This window comes from Euprymna scolopes, chromosome 1, assembly GCF_053919585.1.
Source record: "Euprymna scolopes isolate OS-2025 chromosome 1, ASM5391958v1, whole genome shotgun sequence".
Taxonomy (NCBI): Eukaryota; Metazoa; Mollusca; class Cephalopoda; order Sepiida; family Sepiolidae; genus Euprymna; species Euprymna scolopes.
The window spans coordinates 200,923,947-200,940,114 of record NC_136482.1 but is presented as its reverse complement, the minus strand read 5'-3'; the positions used below and the strand labels follow the sequence as shown (position 1 = coordinate 200,940,114).

General features: G+C 33.2%; 1 protein-coding gene across 1 annotated transcript in view; it reads right to left on the bottom strand.

Moving 5' to 3' along the window:
- LOC145279725 (uncharacterized) overlaps positions 1–16,168 on the bottom strand; it is a 67,709-nt gene that overhangs the window by 35,993 nt on the left and 15,548 nt on the right. The window lies entirely within an intron of this gene.

Sequence of the window (16,168 nt, the reverse complement as noted above, 5' to 3'; positions counted from 1 at the left end):
CATTACTAAAGAATATAATGGAGGGAAAGTAATTGAGAAGGGATGATTCAATATTAATGAAAAATTAATTTGAGATTGAAAAAGGAAATAAGATCTGGAAACTTTAAGAAATGCTCAACAAGATGAATAGAAGACATAATCCTCTCACAACCCCGTTTCAGATGCGCCCTTGTATTTCTATAAAGACGTTTGGTCTGTATAAAATGAACACAAAAATCCATTTTTGTAAAAACTAATATCTTTAACATTTCGTTAATGGCAGGTTATTTTCTCATTACCCATCACAGGTAAAACAAAAATGAAAAACAATTCCTCTACTTTCGTAGTTAAATTGTCAGGAACATTTTAAACGTTTGATTTATTTAAATAGGACCTTGGTGCTTGTTTGCATTAGTGATCTTTTAAGTCAACGCATTTCAGGTGAAAACATTACATGCCAGTAGAAAGTGCTAGATTTTTTTTTTTTCTTTTAAATCGGCCACAATCACATTCTGAGATTGTATAAAAATGGCAGACACTTAATTGAAGTTGCGGGTTATCTCCTTTGTCATACTGAATTGCTTGCACAACTCTTCCACATGATTAACATCATACGATAAAACGCTATCAATTCTATTTTTACTTGTAATTATTTTTCTACCAAATTATTTTAGTATAAATTCCAAAAATTACTAATTTTGACATGACACAAGTACACAATGTTTTCACCTGAAAAGTGTTAAAAATAAAAAATAAAAAACAAAATTACTAATCTACATAAGCACAGATTTCTATCAGTTCAATATTCAATTCAATTTTTTTTTTTTTTAATGGGACATTTGTTAAAAATTAGATTAATTTTATTAAGGCATCGTTTAGGCATTAAATTAAAAATTGTTTAAAATTCAAACAAAATTAAAACAAGTATGCCATTTTAAGATTTAAGTTTGTTTGTTTTTTAAAATAATCAGCTTACTTTGTGGCATTTCAAAATTCTTTAGTTATTCTTAAACCTTTAAATAAACAAAAAATAATTTCTGGTTTGAATTAAAGTTTAAAACAAAATATCAAGTATTGATATTTTGCTGCTGTTGTAGAAAAGAACAGAATTTCCTTCCCCTTAAGTAAACCATAGGAATGTTGCTTGTTCAAAATAAGGAAATTAAAAAACTGAATTTAAACTAAAAGCAATATTATCTGTCAAAACATTACAGAAAACATTTACTTTCACGATCCAACGATCCGCCATTACTGCAATTCTCTTCCATGACTTCATACAGCTACCTTCCCTGCTATTATGAGAATTTTTTTATTTTATTATTTCAAACCATTCCTTTTATTATTTCAAACCATTCCTTTTATTATTTCAAACCATTCCTTTTATTATTTCAAACCATTCCTTTTATTATTTCAAACCATTCCTTTTATTATTTCAAACCATTCCTTTTATTATTTCAAACCATTCCTTTTATTATTTCAAACCATTCCTTTTATTATTTCAAACCATTCCTTTTATTATTTCAAACTTGCAATTTTTTTTTTTTTTTTTTTTTTTTTTTCCCCAAAAGCAATTTTCATTAATTTTCTACTTTATCATTTTTTGTAATATGTTACTAATTTCGACATGGCAATTTTATGGTTGTTTTTTTTTTTTTTTTTTAATTCAATTGTTTGATTTTTGTTATTATTCCAAACAAACACCTATGTACTTATATTGATAAGAATTAAAAAAAATTTTTAAAAGGCAGCTTCTAAAACACACACCAAATAACAAAGAGAAAGAAAAAGTAAAATTAAAAATTTAAAAAAAAAAAAAAAAAAAAAGTGTCGTAACAATGAGATATCGAAGAAGGATCAGTTTTTCCATTACTGAACCCCACCAGGCCCACCACTACCTCCGCCTTTCAAATTAACCCATCTGGCCCTTCAATTAGTTGACACTTGATAAGGGATTAATTACATGCTCTAACAAAGCAGTTATAAGGAGAAAAGTGACAGACATGTTAACATCTTTTTTTTTTATCAATGTTATTTATCCAGTTGGATCAGAAATCATTTGTGTAAAAAAACACTGATAATTTGATAATGAACACGACATTCCATACACAAATGCGTCATTATCAGATTAATACAGTGCAATTGTGACAGGAGAGTAAATTCCCAATCACGCCCTAAAACATTATCGACTCAATTACCTAGAAATTTTTTTTTTTTTTTTTTTTTTTTTTTTTTTACACACGCACACATCTGATAAAAGATGGGGTGTGTCTGTATCACTGATATTTAGATCCAATCTAAATTCACCATGTCATGATGACAAAAAGCAGATAAGTTTAATTTTTTATCTTTTCGGTGAAAACGCAAAGGAAAGAAACATGGAAAAAAAAAAGAAAAAAAAACCGTGTGTGTGTGTGTGTGTGCGTGCGTGCTTAATTCAAAGTTTATATTACTTGTATTGATCGGACTATTGCTCTCATCTTGTTTTATTTGTACAACGTTTCGATCGAATTGTCCTTCGACCATACTCAGGCATGTTGATTTTTGTTTGGTAAACAATAACCAAACAAGAACCAACATACCTGAGGACGGTCGAAGGAAAGACAATCTGACTAAAACTCAAGATGAGAACAATAGTCCAATCAATAGAAGGAATATAAAAAGCCCTCATCTCAAAAATTCAGAATTTTGATTTAAAGTTCCTATTTACTTATCTCCCCATGAGGGCAGAGTTAAACACAAGGCCGGTTTTTAATGTGGGAAAAATTCAGCTAAAAAAAAAAAATAAATAAATAAAAATAAAAATTGTCTTAGTCATGAAGGATTTCACCTCCACTGAAAATGTGAAGTGTAGCATCAGAACAGATACTACACTGTGACCGTGGAGAAGTCGGAGGAAAATAGTCAGCAGAAAGAGTTCCACGAGATTGCAGTTCTTAGAAACTATTGGTATAAGAAGCTGTATTAAAACAAGTTATCAAAAGTGAATAGATAAAGACCACTGGACTAATGAGTCAAACGAGCTGCAACAAAGGAAGCAGAGAATAGATCAGACAATTTTGAAGAAGACATGCCATAATAGTATTTATAAAAAAGACTGAGACTAGCAACATCACGTTTGTGAAGAAGTTACAGAGAAGAAAGGGTTAGGCCAATTATTATGGATACATTTCTGTGCCTTACTGAGAACCCTCAAATGGGACAGAGATTCATCAGCTCAACATTACAAATAGATTTTTTTTTTTTTTATACATATTATCTTCGAGATAAACCACACAGATTAAAATGGGGGGGGGTAAGATCTGGTAAGTATGACACCCATTCAAGATCACAGCTCCTACTGATGAGACGATTATCAAAGTGTTCCCACATATCATTGAACTGACAAAACAAAGACTGTTGGATATTTCTGACTGAAGTCAGGTGGATAAGTCAGGCATGAAGACAAATTTATTTCTACCAAATATGGTTGGATTTTTTTGTTTAATGGAAATCGCTCCAGACAAGATTTGAACCCACTTGATGTCAGGAGCTAACAAGAACAAAAAAGATCATTATCACAAAGATAGGAGATGATGGACCTTTCTCTTAAAAATATTAAGGCTATGAATAGAAGGAAACTGTTAGCAGGAAGAGAATTCCACAAGATTACAGTTCTTAGAAACTACTGGAATAATACGCTGTATCAAAACAAGTTATCAAAACAGTGAATAGGTAAAGACCACTAGACCAATGAGCCAAATGAAACAAATGAAACAAATAGATCAGACAATTCTGAAGAACATATATGAATAGTATTTATAAAAAAGACCATAATTATCAACATAAGAAAAAGAAGAAAAAAGAAGAAAGTGTGAAACTATCCAAATTAGTAATATATTTTTGAAGTTTATCAAAAACACTCGAATGGGTCATGGTTATGGTTGCAGCACTCACCCTAGGTTGGTTGGGGCGGCTTTTCTCAAGTTCATCACATCCCAAATACTGGTTGCCCAGGTATGGTGATCCAAGACTATTTACGTTATGAGCACAAACCATTCGCAGTTTCAAGGACAGACCATTTAAATGCAAGGGCTTAGAATCAGTTCAGTATTTTGCTTAACCGTCTGGAGCTGGATTTGACCACTGCAACGTTTCTTTCAGCTTAATGGTGGTGGGGAGATAGATTCACTAACCCAAATACGACAACATTGAACTCATTAATAAGAAAAAATTTTAAATAAAATGGTGAGGAACACTGGCTTGAACAAGGGAAGATTCGATTTGTGGTCAAATGTTTTTCCACGGAGCTATACCTCCAGATGTCAATAATCCAGTTTTTCTTTAAGAACAAATACTTTAAGATTTTATTATCTCTGGTGTAGCATAAAACTTACCTTGTAAAATTTTTTTTCTTTTTATATATATATATATATATATATATATTATATATATATATAAAAACTTTAGGATCAGATGTTTTTCGATTTTCGATGCTTATAAAGATGAATTTCGGAACTCTGGCAGACATAAATTAGCTTTGCACGAAATTCGCAAAAGATAGGCTCAGCCATTTCAGAACCTATAAGGAAGGAACTCGCACACAAAGTGACTTTTCTATAATAATAAAGATAATTTATACTAAAGTTTTATGCATAAAACTTTATTTTCTTTGATATTCATTTTTGCTCAATGACCAACCTTATCTTTTCCAGATTAAAGCCAATAGGCATTTCCTGGCTTTGCAATAATTATCTTTCATTCTTAGCTCCTGTTTACAGTAAGTGGCTTCATACTTGGGAGTGATTTCAACTAAAAAACAGGAATTTAATGTAATATTTAATACCTACGGTATTTTTGTTTATAATAAATAAGAATTCTGCATTAATTAAAATATAATTAATTTGCATATTTTATGACAGGACAACGCCTAAAGGCCTGCTAATCTATTATATAAAGGGCAGTTGTCCATACGTATGTGTGCTTGTTAAGTGTAGCAAGAAGTCAACAACTATACAACAGATATCCACAAAGTTGATATTGTCCTAATGAATAAAATTTTTTAAAAATCATTCATTCTGAGAGTCAACTGGGATATGTTTTATTACTAATTTGGAAAGAAAATGTTGATTCACTATTTGAGAAATCATTATATAAATGAGTGGTGTGTGTGTGTACGTCTAGCTATGGAAGAATGTGCTGAGTGGAGGTGAAAGAGGGGGTTGGAGAGAGAATGATACAGGGAAATAAAGACAGATGTCTTAATAGAAAAAAGCCAAGCAGGCGGTGGGAGGGGGCTCCACAAGTGAAAAATTTACTTTCACCATGACTAATGTTTGCGCAAAATTTCAAAAAATTCAAGGAGTAGTTGTTGAGAAAAGTATGAATGGACGAATGATTTTGGGTCAATCTTACCCCTATAATGGCAAGGACAGGGGGAGGGGACAACCAGAGTTATCTGGGAAAATCTGTTCAGACAAAAATTTACTTTCACTATGACTAATGTTTGTGCAAATTTTTTTAAAAATCCCAGACGTGGTTATTGAGAAAAGTGCAAACAAATGAACGGAAAAAACCATCTTCAGAAATAAAAATGTACAAACACTTGGTTGGGGTACATTTTACCAGGAGTCCGGAATTTTAAAAAGTAAAAGTAAAAAAATCATATAAACGTTAGCATTTTAAATTTACTCCAATTTAAAATTCCTTTTTTCAGAAAGTCACGTTCAACAAAAAATAAAGATCAGCAGCAAACCAAAGTTTTACCATTTACAACAAAATAGCACTTAATTTCATCCATGACCTTTAAAATGGGGAAATTGATAAAACCTGACGCTACATGATTAGCAATAATAATCGCTTTGCAGTGAAATTTGGGATTTTTCAAGTTACCAGATAAAAAAAAAAATGAAAAAAAGAAAAAAAAAAAAAAAAAAAAAAAGAAAACTTCTCATCTTGTTTCTCCAATATGGCGACACCATTGTTAGCTTTGCATCTTTTAGTTTTTAGTACAGATTTGAGGAGAGGGAGAAGGGAGTTAATCATGATAATAGCAAGTATCATCTAAATGCCCATTCATAACAAACGTGAAAGGGGGTTAGGGTGAAATATTGAATAAAACTTGAAGATTGACATTTGGAATGCCAGACAAGACAATTGGGGTGGAGGTTAAATACCAAAGATGGAGAGACGGCTTTAAAAAAAAAAAAAAAAAAAAAAAATGAAAGAGCAAAAGAGAAAAATCATGAACAAGCCGAGCATGCAGGGTTCCCCTCCACAAATGAAAAAAAATTTACTTTCACCATGACTAATGTTTGTGCAAATTTTTTTTAAAATCCAAGACGTGGTTATTGAGAAAAGTGCAAACAAATGAATGGATGAACAATTCAGGGACAATTTTACTTCATAATGCCCCCCCCCTCGAGTTATCCTGGAAAATCCGTTCTGGCAAAAATTTACTTTCACTATGATTAATGTGTGTAAAATTTTTAAAAATCCAAGACGTGGTTATTGAGAAAAGTGGAAACAAACGAATAGGAGTGAATTACTAGGTCCAATCTCTCCTTTGCCGAGGGGGGGGGGGACTAAAAATTACTTTTAACAATGACAAGTATCAAATATATCCATTCAATTTGTGTGTTTTGTCATAAAAATTCTATTTTAAACGTAAGTGAGACACACCAACAGATTAAAAAAAAAAAAAAAATTAAACTTTCAAATATGTGTAAATGGACACATCAAAAAATTGTCCACAAAAATCCAGTCTTGGAGATAACGGTTCTATTTCAAAGTTCAGTCTCCCTTTATTTACAACGTCTTTCTTTGGCGCTCTAATTATAATTTCTCTAGTTTAGAAAAAAAAAAAAATATGAAAAAAAAAAATTGTTTCATTTTGCAGTTCTGTAGAAAGCCTTTGTAAATTAAAGGAGACTGAACTTTGAGATAAACCCTTTTTTTTAACGTTTTATTCTAATTTACTAATGTAACAAATGTTGATATGTAAAACAATGTTTTTTGCTTGATAAGTGTCCGAGTATTTGTGAAAAAGTTCAATTTACTCCAATTTGCTGACAATGCCAATCAATAAGATGAGGCAAAAAGCAGCAGAGCATAAATGAAATGTCAAACCGGACTCCAAGGATTTGCTTCATTAAGGAACCAAGAAAAATAAAAAAGCAATTGTAGATTTTAATAGCAACGTTGTTTTTTTATAAGGGGGGTGGGACATATTGTCACTAAAAATGTGATAGAAGCTAGATTTATTGCAGTGTAATCTGGGTTAGAAGCTGGGAAGCAAAATGTTGTTCACATTATATTTAAATTTCTGCAGGCTGGTACAATAAGAGAAACAGGGAGGGAATTCCAAAGGTTTAGGAAAGCAGCTGTTAGAGTAGAAAATCGTGTGGCATAGAGGGACCTTTACAATGAAGGGGGTGGAATTTTGCTGTTGTGAGAGTTGAGGATAAGTGCAGTTGGGTTCATTGCTCTGTGGAAGTATTAGTTAATCAAGAACGCAATAGTTTTTTTTTTTTTTTTTTTTGCTGTTTTTTATTCTTTTTTGTGAAAGCGTTAAATGGCTCCGTATTTTATGCAAGCAGTGGAAAAACATCTTCAAATTGGCAACTCCTATTACTGATGAAGACTTGCGATTTGTCTCAAGCTGAAACTATACTATTGAATTTTTTTTTCAATTGGGTTAGGGTCATAGTTTAAAATATATAATGATGCAGGCGAGAGAAAAAGGACACAAATACATTTTAAAAATGGTACTAAATTGTATCGCAAAGTGAAAAGGAGTAAAGAAATATGTTGCAAATAATTGGTATTTGCGGGAACTTATCTCTGAAGATTCATCCTTTTAACAATCTTGAATGTCCTGTGTTCGTATATTTGGAGTGTAATGCAGGCAGTGTAATATATGTTCCGTAGTCATATGTAAGCGAAAATATGCTCTTTCTGATAAAATCATTTTTTTGGTGATATTTTTATTTCTAATTAATAAATTCAAACCTTTAAATCAGAATCAATCAAGAAACAAGAATTCCGACAAGAAGTCATTTATTTTAATCGAAAGAACAAAGTTTTATAGACAGTAGATTCAAACCAAATTTGAGCTCATGATGAAAATCCGAGAGGCACAGATAACAAGTTAAATCCACCCTTCTTTAGTTGTACGCATCATAATTAGCGTTAAAGTTAGTACACACATCTTGAGGCATGTTTTGATCTGCTAATTTGTCTACAGATAAAAATTCCAGAATATATTGTTATGTACCAGAAGAACCTATTTCGGGCAAACTATTTCGACTACTTACAAAAGAGAAAGTTTACAGGAAGTATCAAATTCACAAACGGTCTCCAGTCGCATGAATATGCCAGTCATGGAAAGATAAAAAGATAAATACAGTGCCTAGCATTCCCAAATAGTCACCCATCTGGTACTGGCCAGATTTCATGTCACTTAACTTTGGTGATCTAATGAGAACAGGCGTGTTACGATGATTATGCCAAAACAAATATATTGTTCACACTTGGAATTATATGGAATCAATGATTTGTTTGGCAAAAACTAATAGAACGTCTGAACATCTTTGACTATGTGAAGTTTCATATAAATGAAAGATAAAGAGATCGCATTTGGATATAAATAATAAATATTTGATTAATCTTTCTCTCTCATATATAACTGACCTTGTCTGCAGAAAGAACAGTCTACGAGATTACACTGTCAATTTTTGGTCTACAGACTTGAAACTCGATATATTTCGATCTATGGAACAAATTTGATTTGGTTTTTAGCTGGTAAAAATAGTTGCTAAGGGGTCAAAATTGAAAAAAAAAAAAAAAAAATTGGAACTTGACAGGCATAAGTGTTACATGTTACTTCTATGTATGTGCAAATATACATTTATATTTTCAACAATAAAAATATAGCGTTGTTGAAAATATAAATGTATATTTGCACATGCGCAGAAGTAACATTCAGTTGACTTATGCCTTTCAAGTTACAATTTTTAAAAATTATTTTTATATTTAGTTTTTATATGCGTATCGACTTAGCTTAGACGGTGACGAATAACACTGGAAAGCTGAATGCTTTGATTTTAGCTAAAGTCATTTTTTTTTAAACTTTAGAAATCACTACTATATATTGGGTACAATATAATAATCAATAGAAAATTTATTCTATAATAGTAAATACAAAACCTGCATAAATCAACATATTTAAGCATATTTTACAACCAGGTAATACCAGTTAATATGCTAGTTAAAAATAAAAATATAATTCAAAGTGTGATGATCAAAGTTAAATTGATACGACACAAACGTGAAGTTGAAACGATATTATTCCTCCTATACCTATAACAAAGTCAAATATTTGTGTTATAGCAATTGATATGCAAACAAAACATTTTTCTTGGTGTGTCTGATTACCGATCCCATTTTTTGTAAACAAGCATAAAATACGGTCAGCAGAGAGACATGACTGACATATGCTTAAAATAGCAACAACTCTTTCTAAACAAAGAAATCACAAATTTTTCATAATAAAAAACCAACCAACTTTAATTTTGAACAGAGATTAACAAATTCAGACAAAAACAGTTTTGACTTTACAAAATCCAGTTGGAAATTAATTACAACCATTTGTTTATCACCACCATTCCTGTAACATCAACGCGTTTTCATAAAAAGAGTGTTTCCTCGGCAAAAATCCTTAGAATGGCTTGGGAGCAAGGAGCTTCACAAATCTCGATTGTTACATTCAAGTCAATAGCAGCAGTAGCCAAACAGACCTTTTCAGCAGCGGCCCTGGTAATGCTTTCAATGTAATTGTTCCAACTCATGTTTCCTGTGAACGTTAGGCCAAGGAGTTTGAAAGATGTACTCTTAGATAAATAGTTGTTGGCCATTGCTATAGGTGGTAAAGAAGGTTTCTTGTAATTATTGAATGAAACTAGTTTAGTCTTGGCAGCATTGAACAAGACCATCCATTTTTGTCCCCATTCCACTACAGATTGGAGGTTTTCCTCTAGTGTTTCTGCCATTTCTTTAGAAATATGTTCATTTGTTTTCTTGTCGTGCCTGTTATAGAGTGTGGTGTCATCAGCATATACACCCATCTCAGAGGCAATTTTGTCGGGAAGGTCATTTATGAATATCAGGAACAATAGAGGTCCAAGGATAGACCCCTGGGGCACTCCCGCATTTATATCATATTGTTTAGATGTACGACCATCTAGGACAACCTGGATTTTTCTCTTATCTAAGGATTTAATTATGTTAAGTATTCTACCAGTGATACCATATGATCTAATTTTCCTGAGGAGACCCTCATGCCATACCCCATCAAAAGCCTTAGATATATCTAGAGCTACCACGGTTGCCTCCCCTGCTTTGTCAGTGAATGGTATATACGCTCAGTGATTAGTTAGGATGTTTGCTGTGGAATGGGCTTGTCTAAATCCATATTGTTTTTCAGTCAGAAGTTTAACATCTGTAAGGTGATGGACTAGAGCATGGTTAATTATTGTCTCAAATATTTTGGCAAAAAGTGGGAGGAGGCTAATAGGGCGATAATTTAATGGATCAGTTCTTTCGCCAGAATTCTTGAATACTGGTACCACAGAAGCAGTTTTCCAACAGCCCGGAAAACACAGCTGGGATGAGATCGGGTTCACATGCTTTTGAAGTGTCAAGGTTTTTTATGATAGCATGCACCTGAGCAGGGGTGATTTTCAGATCATATAGCGTGGCGTCTGTCCGCATAGGAAAGTCAGGTAGGGGGTGGTTAGAAGGGTCCAGTGTGGAGTTTGAGGCAAACTGACTGGCAAGCATGTTAACCTTCTCGGTTGCTGAGGAAACAACCCTGTGATTTTTGGTTAGTGGGGGAATTGTTGATTGCCCATTATTTACTACACTGTTGTAGATTTTCCAGAAGTCACGAGTTCCTAGTTTTTGTGCTTCGATGTGTTTTTTAGTGGTTTCAGTAGATTCTCTTAGCTGTCGCTATTTCTTTCTGAACGTTACTTCTAGCTTCTATGTACTTCTGTCTGTTTGAACTGGACTTATGTCTGTTAAATTTGCGGTATGCATGCTGCCTTTGAGCAATGGCAGTTGCGCAAGTTGAAATAAACCATTGGGGAGAGTGGGGCTTACTATAAAATTCCCGCATGGGAACATGTGCTCAGATTGCAGTTTTGAACCATTCAGTGGTCTCGTTTGCGCACTGTTCAGCAGGAAGAGAAAAAATTTCCCCATGGAGCATCTCTGATAAGATCTCTGATGGCTCCCCAGTCAGCCTTTTTATAATATCTCATTGTTTTGAGCACTGGCTCTCTCTACCGTGCTAGAAAACTACTAACACCCAAAAGTATCCTGTACCTCTATAAGGCCACCATTCGCCCATGTATGGAGTATTGTTGTCATATTTGGGCTGGTGCATCTGCTACTAGTCTCTCGCTCCTTGACAAGGTTCAAAAGAGAGTCTCAAATCTGATAGGCCCTGAACTGGCATCTAAGCTTCAGCCTCTGTCCCATCGACGAAATGTAGCACCCCTCTGCCTGTTCTACAAGTATTTTAGTGGTGAATGCTCTGACGAACTGCAAGCACTTGTGCCCCCACAACGTGAATACTCGACAAACCCGACAAGCTGCTAAATCCCACCCCCACACTGTAGAGATCCCTAGATGTAAAAGATCTTTCTACTCCAGTAGTTTCTTCCCCAGAACCGCTAGACTTTGGAATTCCATTCCAGGTCCCTGCTTCCAACTATATTGACGTGCAGAAGTTCAAGCGTAACATGAACAGACATCTTGCTGCCCAAATCCCTACATAGTACCCCAGTAGTTGTTGCCCCTGATAGTAGCCTCCTACACCAAAGTGGCAAAGTGCCTTGTTTGTGGTGAAAATGTAATTTAAAAAAAAAAAAAAAAAAAAAAAAAAAAAAACATGCAATCAACTATTAATGTGATTCAACAAACTACCTGAATGCAATACTCCCTTCACTCTTTGCTACTGCCTACCCTCTGAGACTGCTCTACTCATCCAATAACTTCAGTTCAATCTTGCCATTCTTCAACCCCCAGTTTGCTCCTGTCCCTTTCCCTACATCATTGGACATCAGTCTGGGCTTTAGCCCAAAAGCTGGAAACCTCTCCAAAAAAAAAAAAAAAGTGGAAAAGCTCTTCCTCTGAGAAACCATCTAAAGGAATCCAAGTTGAAAAAAATCCTGCATCTTGAAACCGTTAGCCATCCGAATAGTTTAAATATTTCTTTGCATAAAGTGTACTCTGAAATATCTAATAATTATTCTTGTTTATAAAAAAACGATCTGCGAGTAATTATTGATTATTGAATTGTTTTAATTGTAGGATCGTGTGCATTTTGTGCACTCTGAGCAGGTAAGTATCTGATTACATTTTGAAGGGTCACTCACTAAATGAAGATAAGAGTATAGCCACTGTGTTTAGGGACTGGAGACAGCCCGATTACATTAATTGATCCTGTGAGGCAGGATTACAACATACACACAAAGAATCTGGGTACAATTCTTGTATGACCCATGGGCCTTTATAAGTGGTGACACCCTAGTTTAAAGTAAAAAAAAATAAAAATAAAAATTATCCACTCGAATGTCAGAATTGGAAAAAAATAAAAATAAAAATAAACAAACAATTTGTATTTTTATCAGTTACATGGTTAGGGATCCTAAAAAATCCTAAAAACTAAGAAAATATAGTAAACATCTACGATATTAAATCAGGGTGGTGGTGAATTTGGGAGGGGGCTGGGTAACAAGTCTCCCCAGATTTCCAGTGCTATCCACCTCTTGACCACTCATGCAAATGATGGCACATTATTGCAACAGTCGTTTGCTATTGATTTTTCGTTGCCTTTGGTGTTTCCTGGGGTTTGGGTGACAAAATGCCTCCCCAAGGTATCAGATTTGCACTGCACACTTCCAGTGGAGATGGAGATCTGGTTAGTACTCTCCCACCTCAGACTTTCTATTTTCTCTGACCCTTCACAACGAGTTGGTGTGGCACCAGTCGATGTCATCTACAGTGTTTTTTGGCACTTCATGGGAAACATAGACCCTGCGGAAATGAGTTTTAATTTAATAGCTGCTTCCTGAGGTTTTCTTTCACTTCGCGTATATCTCATACACTTTTTTTTTTTGTAATCGAGTGTGGATTTTATTTTTTTAATTTTAAAAGTTTCTTTAAATTTGATTCATACTTTTATTTCGTGCTTGTTTTTATATTTTAATTATATTTTAATTATATTTTCCACATACAAATTATTTTCCACACACAAATTATTTTCCACACACAAATTATTTTCCACACACAAATTATTTTCCACACAAATTCAAATAATGCTTTTGGCCTTCTTTTTGCCTCAAATAATACCTTCAAAAAGTTTTCGTGATTAATAAACCAATACCTTTTGCGTATGCACTTTTAGGGAACAACCATTAAATTAAAACCTTTATGCAGGTTCACGTTCCCCATAAAGTACATTTTTTTATTATTATTATAATAAATAATAATAGTGCTTGTGCAGTGTACTCACCGTGCTATATTTTAGATAGGATTTTCAAGTTAAATTTTATGGGGGGTTTTTTCATTAAATTGTTAGGTGAAAGTGCATAGTTAGAAAGCTCCCCACCTCCCCAATATTAAAAATGGCTTTCTAAATAACGTTATTATTTCAGCATGGTAAATACACGGCACAAATACAAAACAATATTTATTTATAAAATAAACACAAGAAAATAGATTAACTAAAATTTAATGTACTCTTTATTTTTAGTTCATATCAAAACTTTAAAAGTGATTAGTTAATAAATTTTAAAGATGAATTTGTGTTCATATGTTTCCGTAGAGAATAGACAATTTCCTATTTCAGACATGTAAATTATTTACAGATAAAATGTTATAAAAAACAAAATCTTTTCAGTTTTAAATATATTTAAAAAAAAAATAAATTACACCTGATGCTAAAATATTGAATTCATCGATCGTTTTAGTTACATTACGTTACGAAACAAAACTGTTGTGAAAAATTCTAACTTTAAAATATTTGGAAATACTCAATGACAAGTTTTATTATTAAAAGAATGAACTGGAAAATATTTTATAAAAAGTGTTTGTTTTGCAGCTTAAAATAAAATGAAATATTCGACTTCCTTCGATAGACATAAAAATTAAAAAACAATCCACTTACTGTTATATTTTGTTAGATTAAATGTGCAATGTTAGATCATATAATTGCAATTATTATTATTGCAATTATATAATTATCCAAATGGAGAATTGCTTTTTTCTCTTTAGGAGAAAAAAAAAACATGCACAATCTAAGACAACAAAAAATATTTTTTTATGGCCACATGGTTGAACACCGGAAACTTTCTTTACTTACATGTTGATTTGGTACTGACGTCACACTGTCATGTTCACTGGCCTACTCTCTCAGTAGCCATGGTTATGGTAAAATGTTTCCATTTATTTCAAGTTACAAGTGACTAGGTTAGTGCAAAGTCAAAGAAATAAGTTCTTACATTCAAGAAATTAAAAGAAATAAAATGAAAAATTATGAAAATTAAACAATAAAAAGATACAAAGGATAATACAAGGATCAGGGCTGGGAGCAGAGGTGCCGTTTAAAATAGTTGTGGTGCACTAGCAAAAATATTCATCTTTCTCGAGATGAATTTTAAGTTAATTCTGCCGTTACAAGTATCAGTTTCATTTTGTGCAGCTGCATTATCTAATTTAAATTGCGTGTATTTAGGCAGCATGTTTTTGTTCAAACAAACATTATATATCATGGTAAGACTTGCTTAATTATTTTTTTTAATTTTTCTACCTTTCGTATGGTCCTGGTGTTTGTGTTAAATTGCTTTATATAGGATCCATAGGCGCTTTTGTTCTATTTTTTGTAATTTCAGCTGAATTCTCAGTTGTCATCAGGCTGTTTATTTATGCCTGCTGAGTGGAAACTGTCAATTTATATATCGAGACACACACACACACTAGCAGGCTGCCCGGTGTTGCCCAGTCACAAATATATGCATAAATATATTTTAATACAGAATTCTTATTATAAATGGAAATACTGTAAGTATTAAATGTAACGTTAAATTTCTTTAAGTAAAAAAAAAAAAAAAGAAAACGGAAAAATACTTAAAAAGTTCACTTCTTGAGTGAAAAAAAAAAAAATGTTCGAGATGAGATCGAAACCAAAACCTAAAGTCAAGTACAATAACCATTACACCAGCTTGAAACAGTCTACAAAAAGTGTTTTCTAAACCTACTTATTCTTAACATAAAGCTGTCATGTTTTCTGGCAGCGGATGCATATTCGTGAAATAGTTGACAAACAGATAAAACTTGATCCCCCCCCCCACCCCACATTTTTTTTTTTTTTTAACTCGCGTTCAACTCTAACAAGGCAGATCACCATTTGGACGTAAGGGGTTTCTAATTGGGACCATGCCTAGGAAAGATTAACAAGGTGTTGGTTTACAGTACATTTAAACTTCTGCATATCAGTACAGCCAAGTAAGTAGGTAAGTGAAAGCGAATTCCAAAGTCTATTTGAGGGAAGAAACTATTAGAGTAGAACGCTTTCTGGCATTTAGGGAGCTCAACAGTGAAGGAGTGAGATTTTGTTGCTAAGCAGGTTTGTCGGGGATATGTACGTCGAGGGGACACAAGTGCAATGAGTTCACCAGCGCACATGCCATTAAAATATTTGTAAAACCGACACAGATTCAACATTGCGACGATGAGACAGGGGTTGGAGGTTAGTTGACAAAGTAGGACCTATTAAATTTAAGACTCTTTTTGGACTTTATCCAAGAGGGAGAGGCTACTGTTATTTGCACTAGCCCAGATGTAGCAACAATATTTCGTGCATGGGCAAATGCTGGCCTTGTAGAGGTACAGGATACTCTCAGATGCGAGTAGTTTTCTAGCTTGATAGAGGGTACAGATCTAGCTAAATAAAATACACATTTAAAAAGGTTGTGAAATTTTCAAAAACGGTTGAATCTAAAATTTACCAACAAAATCCCACCACTTCACTGGAGAGGTCCATAGGTGCTGGAAAGTCTTCTAGTATAGATAAAAAAAATTATTGGTGGTAACAATCTAAAGGGTATGTTGTATATCATTACTCCAACTGTGGCATGTTTCTTCCCAT